Here is a 20,393-nt window from a genome sequence, read left to right as displayed (position 1 = left end):
ATTTCTGTCTTCCCTGGTTCCCTTACAAGTATTTCTGTCTTCCCTGGTTCCCTTGTAAGTATTTCTGTCTTCCCTGGTTCCCTTGTAAGTATTTCTGTCTTCCTTGGTTCCCTTGTAAGTATTTCTGTCTTCCCTGGTTCCCTTGTAAGTATTTCTGTCTTCCCTGGTTCCCTTGTAAGTATTTCTGTCTTCCCTGGTTCCCTTGTAAGTATTTCTGTCTTCCTTGGTTCCCTTGTAAGTATTTCTGTCTTCCTTGGTTCCCTTACAAGTATTTCTGTCTTCCCTGGTTCCCTTAAGTATTTCTGTCTTCCCTGGTTCCCTTGTAAGTATTTCTGTCTTCCTGGTTCCCTTGCAAGTATTTCTGTCTTCCCTGGTTCCCTTACAAGTATTTCTGTCTTCCCTGGTTCCCTTAAGTATTTCTGTCTTCCCTGGTTCCCTAAGTATTTCTGTCTTCCTGGTTCCCTTAAGTATTTCTGTCTTCCCTGGTTCCCTTGTAAGTATTTCTGTCTTCCCTGGTTCCCTTGTAAGTATTTCTGTCTTCCCTGGTTCCCTTACAAGTATTTCTGTCTTCCTTGGTTCCCTTGTAAGTATTTCTGTCTTCCTTGGTTCCCTTGTAAGTATTTCTGTCTTCCTTGGTTCCCTTGTAAGTATTTCTGTCTTCCCTGGTTCCCTTGTAAGTATTTCTGTCTTCCCTGGTTCCCTTGTAAGTATTTCTGTCTTCCTGGTTCCTTGTAAGTATTTCTGTCTTCCCTGGTTCCCTTACAAGTATTTCTGTCTTCCCTGGTTCCCTTGTAAGTATTTCTGTCTTCCTGGTTCCTTTCTGTCTTCCCTGGTTCCCTTACAAGTATTTCTGTCTTCCTGGTTCCCTTGTATATTTCTGTCTTCCCTGGTTCCCTTACAAGTATTTCTGTCTTCCCTGGTTCCCTTGTAAGTATTTCTGTCTTCCTGGTTCCCTTACAAGTATTTCTGCCTTCCCTGGTTCCCTTGTAAGTATTTATGTCTTCCCTGGTTCCCTTAGAAGTATTTCTGTCTTCCTGGTTCCCTTGTAAGTATTTCTGTCTTCCCTGGTTCCCTTACAAGTATTTCTGTCTTCCCTGGTTCCCTTACAAGTATTTCTGTCTTCCCTGGTTCCCTTAAAAGTATTTCTGTCTTCCCTGGTTCCCTTACAAGTATTTCTGTCTTCCCTGGTTCCCTTGTAAGTATTTCTGTCTTCCCTGGTTCCCTTACAAGTATTTCTGTCTTCCCTGGTTCCCTTGTAAGTATTTCTGTCTTCCCTGGTTCCCTTACAAGTATTTCTGTCTTCCCTGGTTCCCTTTGAAGTATTTCTGTCTTCCCTGGTTCCCTTGGAAGTATTTCTGTCTTCCCTGGTTCCTTAAGTATTTCTGTCTTCCCTGGTTCCTTGTAAGTATTTCTGTCTTCCTGGTTCCCTTAAAAGTATTTCTGTCTTACCTTGTTCCCTTGTAAGTATTTCTGTCTTCCCTGGTTCCCTTACAAGTATTTCTGTCTTCCCTGGTTCCCTTACAAGTATTTCTGTCTTCCCTGGTTCCCTTGTAAGTATTTCTGTCTTCCCTGGTTCCCTTACAAGTATTTCTGTCTTCCCTGGTTCCCTTACAAGTATTTCTGTCTTCCCTGGTTCCCTTATAATTATTTCTGTCTTCCTGGTTCCTTGTAAGTATTTCTGTCCTCCCTGGTTCCCTTACAAGTATTTCTGTCTTCCCTGGTTCCCTTGTAAGTATTTCTGTCTTCCCTGGTTCCCTTACAAGTATTTCTGTCTTCCCTGGTTCCCTTACAAGTATTTATGTCTTCCCTGGTTCCCTTGTAAGTATTTCTGTCTTCCCTGGTTCCCTTACAAGTATTTCTGTCTTCCCTGGTTCCCTTGTAAGTATTTCTGTCTTCCCTGGTTCCCTTACAAGTATTTCTGTCTTCCCTGGTTCCCTTGTAAGTATTTCTGTCTTCCCTGGTTCCCTTGTAAGTATTTCTGTCTTCCCTGGTTCCCTTACAAGTATTTCTGTCTTCCCTGGTTCCCTTGTAAGTATTTCTGTCTTCCCTGGTTCCCTTACAAGTATTTCTGTCTTCCCTGGTTCCCTTGTAAGTATTTCTTTCTTCCCTGGTTCCCTTACAAGTATTTCTGTCTTCCCTGGTTCCCTTGTAAGTATTTCTGTCTTCCTGGTTCCCTTACAAGTATTTCTGTCTTCCCTGGTTCCCTTGTAAGTATTTCTGTCTTCCCTGGTTCCCTTACAAGTATTTCTGTCTTCCCTGGTTCCCTTGTAAGTATTTCTGTCTTCCCTGGTTCCCTTACAAGTATTTCTGTCTTCCCTGGTTCCCTTACAAGTATTTCTGTCTTCCCTGGTTCCCTTGTAAGTATTTCTGTCTTCCCTGGTTCCCTTACAAGTATTTCTGTCTTCCCTGGTTCCCTTGTAAGTATTTCTGTCTTCCCTGGTTCCCTTACAAGTATTTCTGTCTTCCCTGGTTCCCTTGTAAGTATTTCTGTCTTCCCTGGTTCCCTTGTAAGTATTTCTGTCTTCCCTGGTTCCCTTGTAAGTATTTCTTTCTTCCCTGGTTCCCTTGTAAGTATTTCTGTCTTCCCTGGTTCCCTTACAAGTATTTCTGTCTTCCCTGGTTCCCTTATAAGTATTTCTGTCTTCCCTGGTTCCCTTACAAGTATTTCTGTCTTCCCTGGTTCCCTTGTAAGTATTTCTGTCTTCCCTGGTTCCCTTGTAAGTATTTCTGTCTTCCCTGGTTCCCTTATAAGTATTTCTGTCTTCCCTGGTTCCCTTACAAGTATTTCTGTCTTCCCTGGTTCCCTTGTAAGTATTTCTGTCTTCCCTGGTTCCCTTACAAGTATTTCTGTCTTCCCTGGTTCCCTTATAAGTATTTCTGTCTTCCCTGGTTCCCTTGTAAGTATTTCTGTCTTCCCTGGTTCCCTTACAGGTATTTCTGTCTTCCCTGGTTCCCTTGTAAGTATTTCTGTCTTCCCTGGTTCCCTTGTAAGTATTTCTGTCTTCCCTGGTTCCCTTGTAAGTATTTCTTTTTCCCCTGGTTCCCTTGTAAGTATTTCTGTCTTCCCTGGTTCCCTTACAAGTATTTCTGTCTTCCCTGGTTCCCTTGTAAGTATTTCTGTATTCCCTGGTTCCCTTACAAGTATTTATGTCTTCCCTGGCTCCCTTACAAGTATTTATGTCTTCCCTGGTTCCCTTGTAAGTATTTCTGTCTTCCCTGGTTCCCTTACAAGTATTTCTGTCTTCCCTGGTTCCCTTGTAAGTATTTCTGTCTTCCCTGGTTCCCTTGTAAGTATTTCTGTCTTCCCTGGTTCCCTTGTAAGTATTTCTGTCTTCCCTGGTTCCCTTACAAGTATTTCTGTCTTCCCTGGTTCCCTTGTAAGTATTTCTGTCTTCCCTTGTTCCCTTACAAGTATTTCTGTCTTCCCTGGTTCCCTTACAAGTATTTATGTCTTCCCTGGTTCCCTTGTAAGTATTTCTGTCTTCCCTGGTTCCCTTACAAGTATTTCTGTCTTCCCTGGTTCCCTTGTAAGTATTTATGTCTTCCCTGGTTCCCTTACAAGTATTTCTGTCTTCCCTGGTTCCCTTGTAAGTATTTCTGTCTTCCCTGGTTCCCTTGTAAGTATTTCTGTCTTCCCTGGTTCCCTTGTAAGTATTTCTTTCTTCCCTGGTTCCCTTGTAAGTATTTCTGTCTTCCCTGGTTCCCTTACAAGTATTTCTGTCTTCCCTGGTTCCCTTGTAAGTATTTCTTTCTTCCCTGGTTCCTGTGCAAGTATTTTTGTCTTCTATGGTTCCTTGCAACTATTTCTACCTTCTCCAGTTTCCTTGGAAGAGTTTCAAAAGGAGTTATATCCAGCTTTTAGACTTGCATATCAAGCAATACAAATTCTAACCTTTCCGAGCACCTTCAGGAGTAGTCTCTCATAATGAGGATGCACATGGACTCGGTAGCGGGCCCTCACGATAAGGCTGCATCAAATGTACATCGTTTTGACCCATTTTCAACGTAAAGAAAAACTGAGTAACTGTCAAGGAAAGGCTCCCCACCTTGTGTATCTACTGCAACAACTCGACCGACGCTTTCAATTTGCTTCATTAAAATTGATGTTCTCTAGGTCGATGTTTACTGCCGCTGGGGCTGTAAAAGACTAGTCAAGACTGCCTCTCCCCTTCGAGACAACGCTGTATTTATCGGGCTGCCAATCCCTCCCTACATTATTATTGCCGTAATGAAAGGCAAACAGTCACGGCGTCCGTTAGTGGTGCGCGTCTGTCCGTCTGTCTCTGTCTGCCTGTCTGTCGGTGTATGTTCCTGTTTGGCCGTCTCTCTCTCTCTCTCTCTCTCTCTCTCTCTCTCTCTCTCTCTCTCTCTCTCTCTCTTCTTAACCACGGCCAGACCCGAGTGGCAACTAAACTCTTCATATTTACCGTGAAATATGCGCCGCCCAAGTAACCACTGAGGTGAATCTTTCCCAGCTTCCACCAATCCCTTAGACCAGTGGTTCACGACCTTTTTTTTTCAGGCGACCCCAATCATGGACATCTAGACATGACCGCGACCCCACTAGTTTAGTTGTATTATGTGTTATTATATAACAACACCATGTTTGATACTTTGAGCTCTTGGCGACCCCAAGAAACACGCTTGGCGACCCCAGGGCTGGGAAAGGGGGCTGCGTTTGAGGGATGGCATTCCCTTCTTGGATAACGGTTAAGATGAAAGAGTGGGAACCATTATTCTCTATGTTAATATGAACCGTATGTGAAGGGGAGTGGTGGGCACACTTTTCTAGCCTACTAGCTTAGTGTAGGGAAGGGCACAGGCAAACCCTTTGGCCTGTTTCACCCATCAGTGTAATCGTTACAGCTGTAAGTATACACTGTATCCATGTGTAGCTCGTTGTATCACGTGACAGCAGAAGGATATCATCTCTAGGCCAGGAGTACTGGAACTATTTTAAAGGTTGTTCCAGACAACTGAGCCGAGTACACCAGTATATTGTGACGCGTAGGCTACTCATTTGGCGTCGCTTCAGGAAATAATAATAATAATAATAATAATAATGATAATAATAATGATCAGGCCTCTTCCTCGGAGGGTACGTATATACAGTCTGCAGGAGGTAAGGTAAAGTTGGGTCATACGTAATAGCTGCGCGTGGCCGCAGTGCTTCTCTCCGTCGCCATGGCCCCGAGCCTGTGGTGGGAGGGAGGCCGTCACCCCGGGACACAGGCCAGTGTGACATCATGTTTACCTTCTCCAGGTTTCCCCAGGTACCCATTTATCGACCAGCCCGTAAGGGAGGATGAACAGCTGATTGAGCTGCACGCCGACTGCCCAGGCCGGGATTCGAATCCGGGCCCGCGGATTTGTAACTGGAAACGCTAACTACTAGACCACGGAGGCGTCTCAGGATTTAACCCCGCCAGTGCCTGGAAAGTGTTCAGTGCAATATTCACTCCCTCTTTGTGGCCCCCGTCGGCCGGGCTTTCGGTTAGCGTATTTCCTGTCTCTCATTTGGTATGTGGCGCCCACTCTTGAACGGGGCAAGTTACGTTTTCAAGTGTCAGTAGAATTCACGTGTGTAATTTTGAGTGGGAATCACAATGGAGTATTTTCCTTTATTCGGAGACCACATGACCGTCCAGAGATTGGGAATATGTTTCGGGCAGACGAGCCGTCCATGGTGGCGTATTCCACAGCAGGCTATTCTCATCACGCAAGAGTATACAATAATCTCTACCACACGCCTGTTGATCTGCACATAGCAGTTCCCGAGTATGAATGTGTTTACCTTCCACGTGAAACTTTCAGTCGAATTTGCATTGACGAACAGACAGGCTGGAATTGTTCCACGCATTCATAACATTACACGTTCAACCATCGTAAACATTAATTTATCCAGTTAGTTTCCATTGATACGGATGTTGACTTTTTAAAATAAGTATTTTATCATCACCTCTCCACTCTTACTTAATCCATTGAGGTCATTCAGTTGCATCGCTACGCAGTCAACACCTTTGAAAATGTAAACTGACCTTTTCTACGATATTGGTAACTTTTCTGTACTGATTACATGGATTCTCTATTTCTTCTCTATGCTGATTATAAATATTTCATTATTCCTCTCTGTATAGTGATTATAGGGATTCAGCAAAAAAAATTCAACCACCACAACTATTGCGTCCTCATCTGCCCAGAAAACTAGTAGATCGCTCAAAGTCTAATGAGGGAGGAAAATACAACGAAACACAACGGAATGAAATAGCTGTAGCTGTAGCGATGCTCTATAATAATGTCACGGCAGGTTATAAACACTCCGGCACCCACTCCCTCCCCGTCCCTTAGTTATAAACACTCTGGCACCCACTCCCTCCCCGTCCCTTAGTTATAAACACTCTGGCACCCTCTCCCTCCCCGTCCCTTAGTTATAAACACTCTGGCACCCTCTCCCTCCCCGTCCCTTAGTTATAAACACTCTGGCACCCACTCCCTCCCCGTCCCTTAGTTATAAACACTCTGGCACCCTCTCCCTCCCCGTCCCTTAGTTATAAACACTCTGGCACCCACTCCCTCCCCGTCCCTTAGTTATAAACACTCTGGCACCCTCTCCCTCCCCGTCCCTTAGTTATAAACACTCTGGCACCCTCTCCCTCCCCGTCCCTTAGTTATAAACACTCTGGCACCCTCTCCCTCCCCGTCCCTTAGTTATAAACACTCTGGCACCTCTCCCTCCCCGTCCCTTAGTTATAAACACTCTGGCACCCTCTCCCTCCCCGTCCCTTAGTTATAAACACTCTGGCACCCTCTCCCTCCCCGTCCCTTAGTTATAAACACTCTGGCACCCACTCCCTCCCCGTCCCTTAGTTATAAACACTCTGGCACCCACTCCCTCCCCGTCCCTTAGTTATAAACACTCTGGCACCCACTCCCTCCCCGTCCCTTAGTTATAAACACTCTGGCACCCACTCCCTCCCCGTCCCTTAGGTTATAAACACTCTGGCACCCACTCCCTCCCCGTCCCTTAGGTTATAAATACTCTGGCACCCACACCCTCCCAGACCCTTATGGTATAAATACTCTGGCACCCTCTCCTCCCCGTCCCTTAGTTATAAACACTCTGGCACCCAATCCCTCCCCGTCCCTTAGTTATAAACACTCTGGCACCCACTCCCCGTCCCTTAGTTATAAACACTCTGGCACCCACTCCCTCCCCGTCCCTTAGTTATAAACACTCTGGCACCCACTCCCTCCCCGTCCCTTAGTTATAAACACTCTGGCACCCTCTCCCTCCCCGTCCCTTAGCACACGAGGGCACTGAGGAGGAGTCAGAGAAAATTACGAGCCCGAGAGCTTGACAGTAAAATCACGCAATGAATAAGACACAGCCTTCATAAAGGAGACAACAAAACTGCTTCACGGCGAGTGGTTAGCGGAGTCTCATTGATCGAACCTCTGAGGCGCAGGTCGGTCAAAGATGAAAAAAAAAAAAAAGCACAATGAATATGCAAGTCAGTCGCAATACTCAGTGAAGAGCTAGTTTACTGAACTCCCCATCCTTCTTCATTATTCATATTGTACGTAGTAGTAGTAGTAGTCCTAGTAGTAGTAGTTGTTGTTGTTGTGCCAAAGATCATTTAAAAAAGATCTTTGGAGACACTAGTAGTAGTAGTAGTAGTAGTAGTAATAGTGTGTGTGTGTGTGTGTGTGTTAACAGTGATTCCTCGCCTGGTTCTGACAAGGTGCCTGATGCCTCATGGAAGAAGAGTAACTGGTGAAAAGTCCTTCCTGTGAAGATGGTTCTGGCATTCCCAGTGATGGGTAGAAGGCATAAAAAAATCACTTGCCACAGACCATTATAAAATATGTCATGGTGCTCCTTGTATCACCCGGGGGCTTCGTGGTGCAGTGGTTAGCACACTCGGGTCACAATCGAGAGAGCCCGGCTTCGATTCCCGGGCGGAGTGGAAAAATTTGGGCGGCTTTTCCGATACCCTACGCCCCTGTCCACCCAGCAGTGAGTGGGTACCAGGTATTAATCGGGGGTTGTGTCCCGTCTCCTGGGGTCTGTTCCCTTCTCCTATAATTCCTTCCCCCTCCGAACAGAATGTTGGGCTTCATTAAAAGAAACTTTGTATTCAAGAATAAAGATGTAATACTCCCGCTCTACAACAGTTTAGTCAGACCCCACTTGGAATATGCGGTACAGTTTTGGTCTCCCCACCATGCAAAGGATATTGCTAAATTAGAAGGTGTTCAGCGTCGGGCAACGAAAATGATCCCTTCCTTGCGCAACAAATCCTACGAAGAAAGGCTTTCTACCCTTAACATGTTCTCTCTTGAGAAACGTCGCCTCCGAGGAAAACTGATCGAATGTTTTAAAATACTTAATGGTTTCACGAATGTAGACAGATCAACATTGTTTATGATCGATGACACTTTGCGCACGAGGAACAATGGCGTAAAACTCAGATGTAGACAAGTAAATTCAGACTGCACCAAATTTTTCTTCACCAACGTTGTAGTGCGAGAATGGAATAAGCTTCCACCGTCAGTGGTCCAGTGTAACACGATTGACTCCTTCAAAAATAAGCTCGACCGTCACTTCCTTCAACTTAATATCAACTAGAGTAGAAATGCAACGTTTTGGAGTCTTCTGATTAATGTAAAATCACTTAGGTTTAAGGACAGACCACCAAGTCTGGACCATGGGGTCTGTGTGGTCTGATTTTCTATGTAAATCTATGTGAATCTCTCTCCGGCATATGACCACAGATGTTGCGCCGACTAAACGAAACTTTCCAACTTTCCTTGTATCACTCACATTCAAAAGTTACATGAACTCTCAGTTGGGGTCATCTTGGCATTTTCCCCTACTTGGGAAAATCTAGTTCCACAGATATACGACTCACCTCTAAGTGTAACTTCAGTTTATCATACTGGTCGAACATCCTCGTCACACACGGTGCAATCGCCAGCCATCGGGTGTTTGCCAGCTGGAATATCTTCAGCGGCTGTTCCCCTACGTTGATGGTAGAGAAAAGGCTCGCATATTTCTGCTGGCGGAGTGGGCTGTGCGAGGAGTGCACCTGTATTCGTTCAGATACTAGGAACTCCTGGTGATCGGGGAGATTTTTCATGGCATACGATGAACAGAGTTGTAACGAGTGGCATATACATTTAATGTGCGTCACTTGGGGATTTATTTCTTTGAATTTAGTAATAAGTTTCTCCGTCCTGCCCTCGTGTTACACCCGTCTGTCGCCAGACCCATACATTTTGTTGGCTCCAGATTGTGATGTTTTTGAAAAAATCTAGTAATTTGTCTATTATGCCCTGGGAAGTGACGTTTTCTAGTTCCACTGGAGTGCCTAGACCGAGGAATGATGTAACTTTTTTTTAAGCTTGGGTAACGGATGACAACACAGTTTCTTTTTGCTTGTTATATCCGCGCTTTCATCTATAATTAGTGAAGATGCACTATCACCTATGTCCTCAAACAGCTCTTCTAACATGTATGGTCCAAGCACGTTGTTATGAGTGCCGTGTTCATGCAAGTGATCAATAGTTTTCATGCTTGAGTGGCACGCAATGTGCGCAGATAATTTCAGTTCACATATCCTTATAGTATTAGTCACTGTCATCTTCTTGATGCCTGTATCAAGCAGCGTTCTTGCGGCGGAGAAGGGAAGGGCGTTTTTCTCGTGTTTCTTCGTTGAGCAGTGGTCTTGCAGATCCGACAGGTGGGCCCGTAGCACTGTTTTACAAAATCTGCAAGCAGCCTTTGTGTCACCACCTGGCACACCGGTGATCTACTCTTTCATTCCCTCTTCTTTCACCCACTCTTTACAGTATCTTCTCCCACACTTCGCCGCTTTGCCCGTCTTCTGTTCCTGATCCACCCTCCAGTGATGACCTTCCTTCAGTGTTTCCCGGCTAAAACTGAAGTCGTCTTCGGAGAACTGAGTGCTTAGGACTCGTCACTATTTTTGGGTGGGGTCACACAGGTGACCTAGTTGACTCAGCTATCCCAGGGGACTCCGAAGATGCCAGAACAACTAATTTGTTGACTTTTCTATTTTTTTAAGTTAGATTTTCAACGCCTGGCAAAAAAAAAAACTGACACTTTTGACAGCATTGAGAGTGTATCGCCTTTCATTATCAAACTTTTGACAGCATTGAGAGTGTATCGCCTTTCATTATCACACTTTTGACAGCATTGAGAGTGTATCGCCTTTCATTATCACACTTTTGACAGCATTGAGAGTGTATCGCCTTTCATTATCACACTTTACTTTTCACGACTCAGGAGTTTATTATGTCCGCATATCATGTGAAAATTCACTTCCGGAAGTCGTAGTGCAGGTGACCATAACTGACAGGAGAATAAGCCCTCCCCTCTTGCCCTGACGTGAGCAAGGACAAGGAGAGGGAAAGGGAAGGGAGACGGAGAGGGAAGGGGGAGACAGGGGCAAGTGGGCTGACTCAGGTGGCCTGACTCAGGCTGTGAGGGCGGGCAAGGATCATCATTAACAGCTGAGTGTGAACATTATTATAATTAGCATCTGAGTGCGAACATTCTTCTCGTCGCTCGCCAGTCAACAACATGTTTTATGAATCATGACCTCTAAGATCATTTTGATAGTACGGATAATTTGTAATTCACTGGACAAAAAGCCAAAAAGGCCAAAAAATCGCCAAGCAGGACAGAAATCCGCCAAAAAAAACCGCCACATTTAGCGCGAAACCCGCCAACCTGGCAGCCCTAGTGCACACCTGGCCGCAACTTTAGTCACCCGTAAACTGGCGGGTATTTGGTATCAAGTGACGTCATCCCGCTGCTCCGCCCCAAACCGCCCCTGCGCGTACTGGTCGCACTTTTGAAGGCAGAGTGACTTGTCTTGTTGTAAATGACTTTGACCACATCCTCGCAATAGCCACAACCTCGTAATCTCGAACATTGTCCCAAAAGTTTCCATTAGTTCCTTATTCATCAGTATTATCGTAATTAGTTTTATTAGACCGAAAGTAGTTTTTGTTTCGCTTGTTCTTTGTCCGTCCAGTAGCGGGCTTTTTTCGTACTTTTTTCGTTGCCCTTGAGCCGTGTTCTTTGATGTAAAAAAAAACGTAAAGACCATTATTAGCGTCTCCAAGAATGGACTGCTTACCGTTCATAATTATTATTCTATATTTCGAGCTCTTTTAATGCCTATCGGCTGTTTTATTTCAAAAGAAGAATGAAAATGCCATTAGCTTCAATTCTTTCTCATACATGAACTATCTTACTTTTAAATACTTTCTCCACCATGCACTAACTGCTTTATTTATAAACGTCTTCGTTTATCCTTTTATGTCCTTATCTAGGTAGTACTACCTATTATATCGCTGTGCCTTCACAATTACAAACTGTTCAGATATAATAATTTATATTTAACCTGTCCGCTGCGATTGGCACGGATTTGGCTTTCACTGGTAGCCTGGTAACATGCACCTCCAGGTCCTTCTCTGCCTCTATGGTGGATAGTGGAGTGTTTCCCATGTGGTACTGGTATGCTGGATTTCCCCTCCCAAGGTGCATGACTTTACATTTTTCTTCATTGAATTGTAATAGCCACATTTTGTTCCATTCCTTGGTGATATCTTCTGGTAGGAAATCCGCAGTCAAGGGGCAAAAGTGAGTAAGGTGTTGGAATTACTGGATAAATGTTGAATTAAGAATGTGTAGAAATAGGCTTTAGAACGGAAACCTTTTCTGATCGCCAGTACGGGTTCTGCAAGAGGTGTTCTACTGGCGATCTTCTTGCTATCTTTACTGACTTGGTCATCCTCTCTTAGCCGTTTCGGTGAAACTTTCGCAGTTGCGCTAGACATATCGAATGCCTTCGATAGAGTCTGACACAAGTTTTTGCTTTCTAAACTGCCCTCTTACGGTTTCTATCCTTCTCTTTGTTCCTTATCTCCAGTTTCCTTTCCGGCCGTTCTATCTCCGCTGTGGTAGACGATCAGTGTTCTTCCCCTAAACCTATTAACAGTGGCGTTCCACAGGGCTCTGTCCTATCACCCACTTTCTTCCTGCTATTCATCAATGATCTTCTTTCCTTAACAAACTGTCCTATCCATTCATACGCTGACGACTCCACTCTGCATTATTCAACTTCTTTCAACAGAAGACCTTCTCAATAGTCACCTCCTTCAACACTAAATATCCTCGGTCTATCCTTAGCTCAAAATCTCAGCTGGAGACTTCACATCTCTTCTCTCACTAAATCAGCTTCCTCGAGGTTGGGCGTTCTGTATCGTCTCCGCCAGTTCTTCTCCCTCGCACAGATGCTTTCCATTTATAGCTAGGGAATTTGTCCGCCCTCGTGTGGAGTATGCATCTCACGTGTGGGAGGGCTCCACTCACACAGCTCTTCTGGACAGAGTGGAGTCTAAGGCTCTTCGTCTCATCGGCCCACCTCCTCATACTGATAGTCTTCTACCTCTTAAATTCCGCCGCCATGTTGCCTCTCTATCTTCTATCGATATTTTCACGCTGACTGCTCTTCTGAACTTGCTAACTGCATGCCTCCCCTCCTCATGCGACCCCACTGCACTCGACTGTCTACTCTAGCCCAAGATCTTGCTCTAGCCCATCCCTATGCTGTCCAAACCCCTTATGCAAGAGTTAACCAGCATCTTCACTCTTTCATCCCTTTCACTGGTAAACTCTGGAACAGCCTTCCTTCGTCTGTATTTCCTCCTGCTTATAACTTGACCTCTTTCAAGAAGTGTATCGAGGTGACCTCTCTTTTGGCCACTGTACTTTCTTCTGTTGTGGGAGCGGCAAGTAGCGGGCTTTTTTTCTACATTTTTTGTTGCCCTTGTGCCGACTCGTTTGTTGTAAAAAGTATCAAAATGATATGCAGATCTGTTAAGATAGGACTGCATAGACCACATACCCATGCATACGTTTCTTTTGAGTTGAATGTCGAGTATATATCATCTGAAGTGATCTCGGGAAGGTTAGCTGTAGGAATTTGATGAGCCAGCAGTGTTCTCTGTAGAGTAATGGGGCATAGGGAGAGACAAGTGTCAGACAACTAACACTGTAGAGTAATGGGTCACAGGGAGAGACAAGTGTCACACAACTAACACTGTAGAGTAATGGGTCACAGGGAGAGACAAGTGTCAGACAACTAACACTGTAGAGTAATGGGTCACAGGGAGAGACAAGTGTCAGACAACTAACACTGTAGAGTAATGGGTCACAGGGAGAGACAAGTGTCACACAACTAACACTGTAGAGTAATGGGTCACAGGGAGAGACAAGTGTCACACAACTAACACTGTAGAGTAATGGGTCACAGGGAGAGACAAGTGTCAGACAACTAACACTGTAGAGTAATGGGTCACAGGGAGAGACAAGTGTCAGACAACTAACACTGTAGAGTAATGGGTCACAGGGAGAGACAAGTGTCACACAACTAACACTGTAGAGTAATGGGTCACAGGGAGAGACAAGTGTCACACAACTAACACTGTAGAGTAATGGGGCATAGGGAGAGACAAGTGTCAGACAACTAACACTGTAGAGTAATGGGTCACAGGGAGAGACAAGTGTTAGACAACTAACACTGTAGAGTAATGGGTCACAGGGAGACAAGTGTCACACAACTAACACTGTAGAGTAATGGGTCACAGGGAGAGACAAGTGTCACACAACTAACACTGTAGAGTAATGGGTCACAGGGAGAGACAAGTGTCAGACAACTAACACATCATAGCTGCCTTTTAACCTCTTCTTCTTCTTCTTAGCTTTATGTCTAATAGTCTACATTTTAAAGCTTTGTTAGACATCATGAAATAGCCCGTGTCATTTTAACCCCTTGACTGCGGATTTCCTACCAGAAGACATCACCAAGCTACAGGAATGGAACAAAAAGTGGCTGCTACAATTCAATAAAGAAAATGTAAAGTCATGTACATATGGAGGGGATATGCAGCACACCAATACCACATGGGAAACACTCCATTCACCACCACAGATGCAGAGAAGGTCCTCAGAGTATGTGTTAACAGGCTACCAATGAAATCCAAATCTGTGCCAATCGTAGCGGTCGGGTTAAGGGTGGGGATGGATGCAAGGATTTTAACTTTTAACCTAATAGGTGGAAAGATAAATCATCGCTGGGTAAATGTGTTGAAAAAACTGTAGATACGTACTTATTTTGTGTTTTTCCTTCCCCTTTCCCAGAACCATTAAGATAACCTAAATTTCGTTAGTCTAATGTGGCGGACAAAGTTCAGTTTAGGTTTGGTCAGGCTAGATAAGGTTAGAACAGTGGATTTGCGAGGAAAATGAGCGGCGTAGCTTCACTTAATTAATAACCTCCTTACCTAGCCTCTGTCCGCCACATCAGATAAACGTTTTACAGGTGTCTTAATGGTTCTGTGAAAATCTGGGAGAAAAAGAAGAAAAATAAGGAAGCGTAGCGTATCTACACATTTACCAATTAACCGACACCCTAAACCTAACCTAGCCTCACCTTACTTCGCCTGACCACGTTCATACTCTAATAGAACCCAACTAAGTCATTTTCTACATATTAGCGAGCTTATTCACTAAATAGGCCAGATTTGATGTAACTTAAGCGAAATTGATACTCGCCATTGTTTGTAGCCTTGTTTAGCCTACTCTTTTCTGCATTTTTATGTTGGCCGTCTTATGTTAGGTAATGTTTGATGTAATTCATGAACTCCTTGTATTATATGAATTTCTCAGCAGACTCTATGGCGTGTGTATAGACTCCAGATGGGATTTGTTTTAGGAGACAAGAGGAACAGAGCTGAAGATGGCAGACACACGCGTGGCCGCATTATTGTATATTATCCCAATAGGTCCATTAATCACCTCCTTATTTATCTCTTTGCATTAATTCCTTCCATGAAATCAGTGTAAAACTCATACAAAGACTTACGATGCATTCCCACACAGATATGAGTTTCCCTTCAGGTAACACTCCAACCGAGAGAGCCCGGGTTCGATTCCCGGGCGGAGTGGAAAAATTTGGGCGGCTTTTCCGATACCCTGCGCCCCTGTCCACCCAGCAGTGAATGGGTACCAGGTATTAATCGGGGGTTGTGTCCCGTCTCCTGGGGTCTGTTCCCTTCTCCTTAAATTCCTTCCCCTTCTGTCTCTCTCCGGCATATGACCACAGATGTTGCGCCGACTTAACGAAACTTTCCAACTTTTTTCTGGTACCACTCATTGTAAAGGGTCCCCTATAAAAATCACGAATTCTGGACCGCCCCTACTTTATATTTAAATAAATCAGTTTCCGCGATGTTGTTTTGTATTGTCTCCACCAATTTTTCCCCCTCCCAGATGCTGTCCATATACAAAGGCCGTGTCCGCTTTCGCATGGAGTATGCATTTCATAACTATGTGGGAAGGCTTCACACACACAGCTCTTTGGGGGACCAGATAGTCAAAATCTTTTTGTCATGAACTCACCTCCTCATACTGACAGTTTTTTGCCTCTGCAGCCCCGACTCTGGGCCACGACAACCCAGCGACTTCTGCATTTGACAAGTTGGTTCCCACGCTCCAAGAAGCGGGGGGGGGTATTGTGGTCTTGGTGTCTTGCCGACTGTCTGGGACATTCGGCCAACTAGTTGCCAGCATGTCTTGCTAACCCTCACGACTCCAGACTCCCGTCATGACGTCGGCGCAGCATTCGGCATGTCTCAAGACCTCTTTCAGGACATGCCCGACCCTTTCACATCAACACCCAAGACCTCGTGAACCCTAGAATCGTGGGTAGTCGTGGCCCAGAGTCGGCACAGTGTGAACGGGGCTTTAAACGCCGCAGCGATGTTGCCTCTCGTTTGATTTTCTTTCGATATTTTCATGCTGACAGATCTTCTGAACTTCCTAATTTCATGCCTCCCCCCCTTCCCCTGCCCTGCATGGTGAGCAAGACCTTCTAATTCTACTCTGGTTCATCCCTACACTACCCAAATCCCTCATGCAACAGTTAACCAGCACATTTATTCATCCCTTTCGCTGGTAAACTCTGGAACAGCTTACGTGTATATTCATGTCATCCTGGCTACGACTTAAAGATTATCAAGTGTATCAAGACACCTCAGAATTCCTCTTGCCTCTCTATTTGAACTGTTTTACTGAAGCCTCCGAGGTGCACTGATGATCGTGTCTAGCTACGTGTCCACAGACCCAGCTATTCCTTCTTTTCGGGCTGGCTTATAAATTGGAACCTGAGGAAATCAGGGGAAGGTAAAGTGTGGTAACCGGATGTCACACTAGCCCTGTGTCCCGGGTTAATGGGTTCTTCCCACCACAGGCTCAAGTACCAATGCGGCGGAGATGAGTACCGCGCCCACGTGCAGCTATAGCGCATAATCCTAACCATTTATTTATTTCTTACTGACGCTTTGTGCGAGCAGCGCCATTGTGGGCTTATGTATATCCTTCTTTCTCTTTTAAGAAAATGGTTCAGCTCTAGGAAGAAAATAAAAGGAATTAGAGTAGAGGTTACTGTCAAAACTCAATAGCCTCAGAAACTTGTGTTCAGTTAGGAAGAGGTGAGGCTTAGAGAAGGAAATGATGTTCTACAGGTTGGAAATTGTAGCGAAGATTGTAAATATTGCAGAAGTTGGTGATGAGAAAGTTGGAAGAGCTGTCTTTGGAAGCAATGGGGGCATTCCTGTTCAACTCCACCTGGATGGGGACTCCGAGTTTTGATAAACTTTGAGGAAATGGTTTCTCACATGTGTGTAGTTTGGAGGATAGACTTGAGAAAATTTTTGCTTAGAGAGCATGCCGAACTACTCTCTGGTGTTGATGCGACAATAAGGAAACGGGAAGTGGGGACACAGGAGTGTCTTCGATAGGCCTGCGGCACTCGCGCCTCCCGTACGTGCCTCACCGGGAGGATCGCGCGCCCGTTTCGGGAGGAGGCTATTTGCCCACTCCTCGGGTGAACACTAATATGAATCAGTTAATAAGGCAGTTCGGTAAGCAAAGAAGCAAGCAAGTTAGTTGTTAGGTTAAAATTGTTAGTTATTAAACACTTTGGCTTTAGTTAGTAAATCAGACAAAATTTATCGATTGTCAGTTATCTGGTTGTTGTTTCGTTGACCAAGTAGTTGCGGAGTCATTTTGTTAGTTAGCAAAATTCAATGCGAAAATAAATGTTATTAATGATTAAAGTTGGTTAAATGTTTATATGATGAGTAAGTCAGTTAGCTAAGTACGTTAAGTTAATGGCAAGTTAATTTGTTAGAAGGTACGGCGACTATTCCACACTACAGGAAGTTCAACAAGCCTTCCCCTCCAGACGCTCTGAGCAAGACAAAAAACTGACCTGAATAAATTAATACATTAACACGTAAGAAAAGATCAATGAGTAAATAGTGAACCAAATTGATGTCATCTAGTGAATACTTAAACAGATACAAACAAGCAGGAGTTTTCCGCTTCGTTGCTTTCATGTTCTCAGCTCAGTTTTTTCTCGTTTTTTTCATCGGATTCCGTTTGTAATTTCCAGATGTTGGAGATTATTTCATTTCTGAGGTCAATCTTCTCTTTGTTAGTCAGTATGTTTGACGTTATTCCTGACTGGTGTACGTTATCTTGGCAAATAAGCCACTCCTCTCCCTCTTCAGTGTATATCATTGGTCAGTCCACAAGCAAGCCATGCCCCCTCACCACCCCTGCCTTTATAATTTATCCTGGGTGGCGCTAGGAAGGGCTCCGTGTTATTGGCATTTATAAGGCTGACGTGGAAGGGAGGGGCTTGATGGTAGTGGAGGGGATTGCGGTGATATTATGAAAGACCAGCTGGTTACAGTTAAGTCAGTTTTTAGGATATTATCTTTGCACTCAGTACTACAATTACACATCATAAAACACGAGCTTTACCGAAAAACTGACTGAATAATTAACGGGATCGACCTGAGTCCTTTGATAGTTTTTCTTGTGTTACTAATACCAAAGATGCAAATATGATGTTTTATTATTCAGACCAGGTATAGAATCGCTGCAGGAGTCAAATACGAATACGAATAATTTTAATCTCCAGCAATACCATTATTTGTGCTAAGAAATGCCGTGAAAATTTAATGCAATTATAATACTTTATAATATAAATAATGAATACCTATGTACAGGTAAAATTTTGGGCATCGCTATAGCTGCGCGTGACTTAACTGCTTGTCTCCTCCTTTTTGGCCCTTGAGCCTATGGTGGATAAGAATCCTTTGCCTGGGACACGGCCCAGTGTGTCATCCATGTTACCACCCTGGGTTTACCATCCCCACGTTTTCCCAGGCACTCGTGCGTCGGCCAGGAAGTATGAACAGCTGAGTGGGATGCGCGTCAACTACCCAGGCGGGGATCCGAACCTACGTCCAATTGTAAACTTTTCTTCCAAAAGCCTCTGAATTAAAGTGATGGTTTGTCAAGTGATGCGTCGTGGTTCGGTGTTTTTGAAAGCTCGACCGTTGGTCACTTGACAAACCTTTCCCTTTTAAAACACAAAGGAGCCCTTTATTGATCATGCACCTCCATGAACTTGCACAATTTGTGAGGGCAACGGGTCGAACGCATTTGCGTCTGTAAGGTTACCAGCCTGTCTGGGTATGGGAATGACATAAGTGAATTTCAAGAACTGAATGGAAGGTGCAGGAGGATTTCATTTTATAAGTGAGGTCATTTTAACAGTGGAGTTGCTGAATCATACTTTGTTATATTACCCGGACGAGCCACGGGCCGGATTCATAAAACCATTAGCAGACCTCTCGTTGGTAAGTTTTTCGGTAACTCCGCCCACTCCGTAAATCTGTATTCGACAAGCACTTACCGAGCCTCCAGTTACTATAGTCAAGTAAAGCCAAAATTTACCACCCGAGCACCCGTGAGTGAGTTACCGAGATCTGGTGAGCTGGGTGAACACTGCCACTACAACATTATTCTGCCGTCTGACGACTTGCATCGATGATTTTTTAACATGACAATGCAATTTGATTATCATCGTAGTTGTAGGAGTATGAAAATATATAATAATGATGGAAATAACTGAAAAACGACATGAAAAGACGAAGTGAGTGGCGCAGCGTATGAGTGGCGCAGCGTATGAGTAGCCTCAGCGACGATGAGTTATCCTCACTTTTCACTTTCTACTTATACTTGTTCCACAGCTTTAGACAGAAATAACCGACTGACAAGCTTAGTAGTGAATGAAATTGACGAACACAAGTTACCGTAGTGAATGGAATTGACAAGCATTGTTTACCGTAGTGAATGGAATTGACCACCTCTCAACCCGGGCTCTAGAAGAACCTTCCAAGTGAATCAAGAATGAGTTCCGGGGGGGCAGCATGAGCCAAGAATAGATGGCGTCACTATAAAAAATTCCCTGCGCCATGACGGACTTGTAACAAGGGCTATAGTAACAATTTAACAAAATACATCTTATTGGGGGACTGCACTGCTTATTATTACTTCTAGAGCAGTATTTACCGCGTTTTGATTTTGAAGCCTATATCTGTACAGAAAAGTCACTTTAAAGCTGAAGATACACCATAAAAGCTTGCACGTGATTGGCTACCGAGCACAACAACTGGTTGCTCTTACCGACCCGTTACAAGAGTGTTTATGAATGCAGAGTTTGAAAGATACCGGAGGTCTGGTAGTGGTCCCGTAAATGTGAGAGATATCGAAGGGTTAGTTGGTAAAAGTTCGTGAATCCGGCCCACACCGCGACTGCTGTGTTTACAGGATTTCAAGGGAAAGAGGAGTTCATCTGACGTAAACTTAGTGTTGTAGTCTGTGCTTTCATCTCTAGTAGCAAACGCAGGGACAGAGAGCACCTCTGCCTCTTTGTGGGGAGGGAGGGCGGGCTCATAATTATGAGGCGGAGCTGCTTGTATGCTGGATTGTGTGAGCTATGGTGTTTGCAATGTTTGCTGGACGGTGGGGTCTTCGTGGTGCAGTGGTTAGCACACTCGGGTCACAACCAAGAGAGCCCGGGTTCGATTCCCGGGTGGAGTCGAAAATTTTGGGCGGCTTTTCCGATACCCTACGCCCCTGTCCACCCAGCAATGAATGGGTACCAGGTATTAATCGGGGGTTGTGTCCCGTCTTCTGGGAGATGTTCCCTTTTCCTATAATTCCTTCCCCTACTATCTCTCTCCGGCATGACCACAGATGTTGCGCCGACTAAACGAAACTTTCCAACTTGCTGGACGGAATGATGTTAATTGTTGGTTGTAATTGGTGTGTATACGGTTGCTTATTTTGTTGGTGTTCCAGCCTTGGGTTAGGGGAGTGGTCTGGGTTATTGTGATATATGATGACTCCGAGAACCTTTTTTGGCGTCAGACAACAT

Source organism: Eriocheir sinensis, chromosome 56 (genome assembly GCF_024679095.1).
Source record: "Eriocheir sinensis breed Jianghai 21 chromosome 56, ASM2467909v1, whole genome shotgun sequence".
NCBI classification, from domain to species: Eukaryota; Metazoa; Arthropoda; class Malacostraca; order Decapoda; family Varunidae; genus Eriocheir; species Eriocheir sinensis.
Note: the sequence above shows the minus strand (reverse complement) of the source record.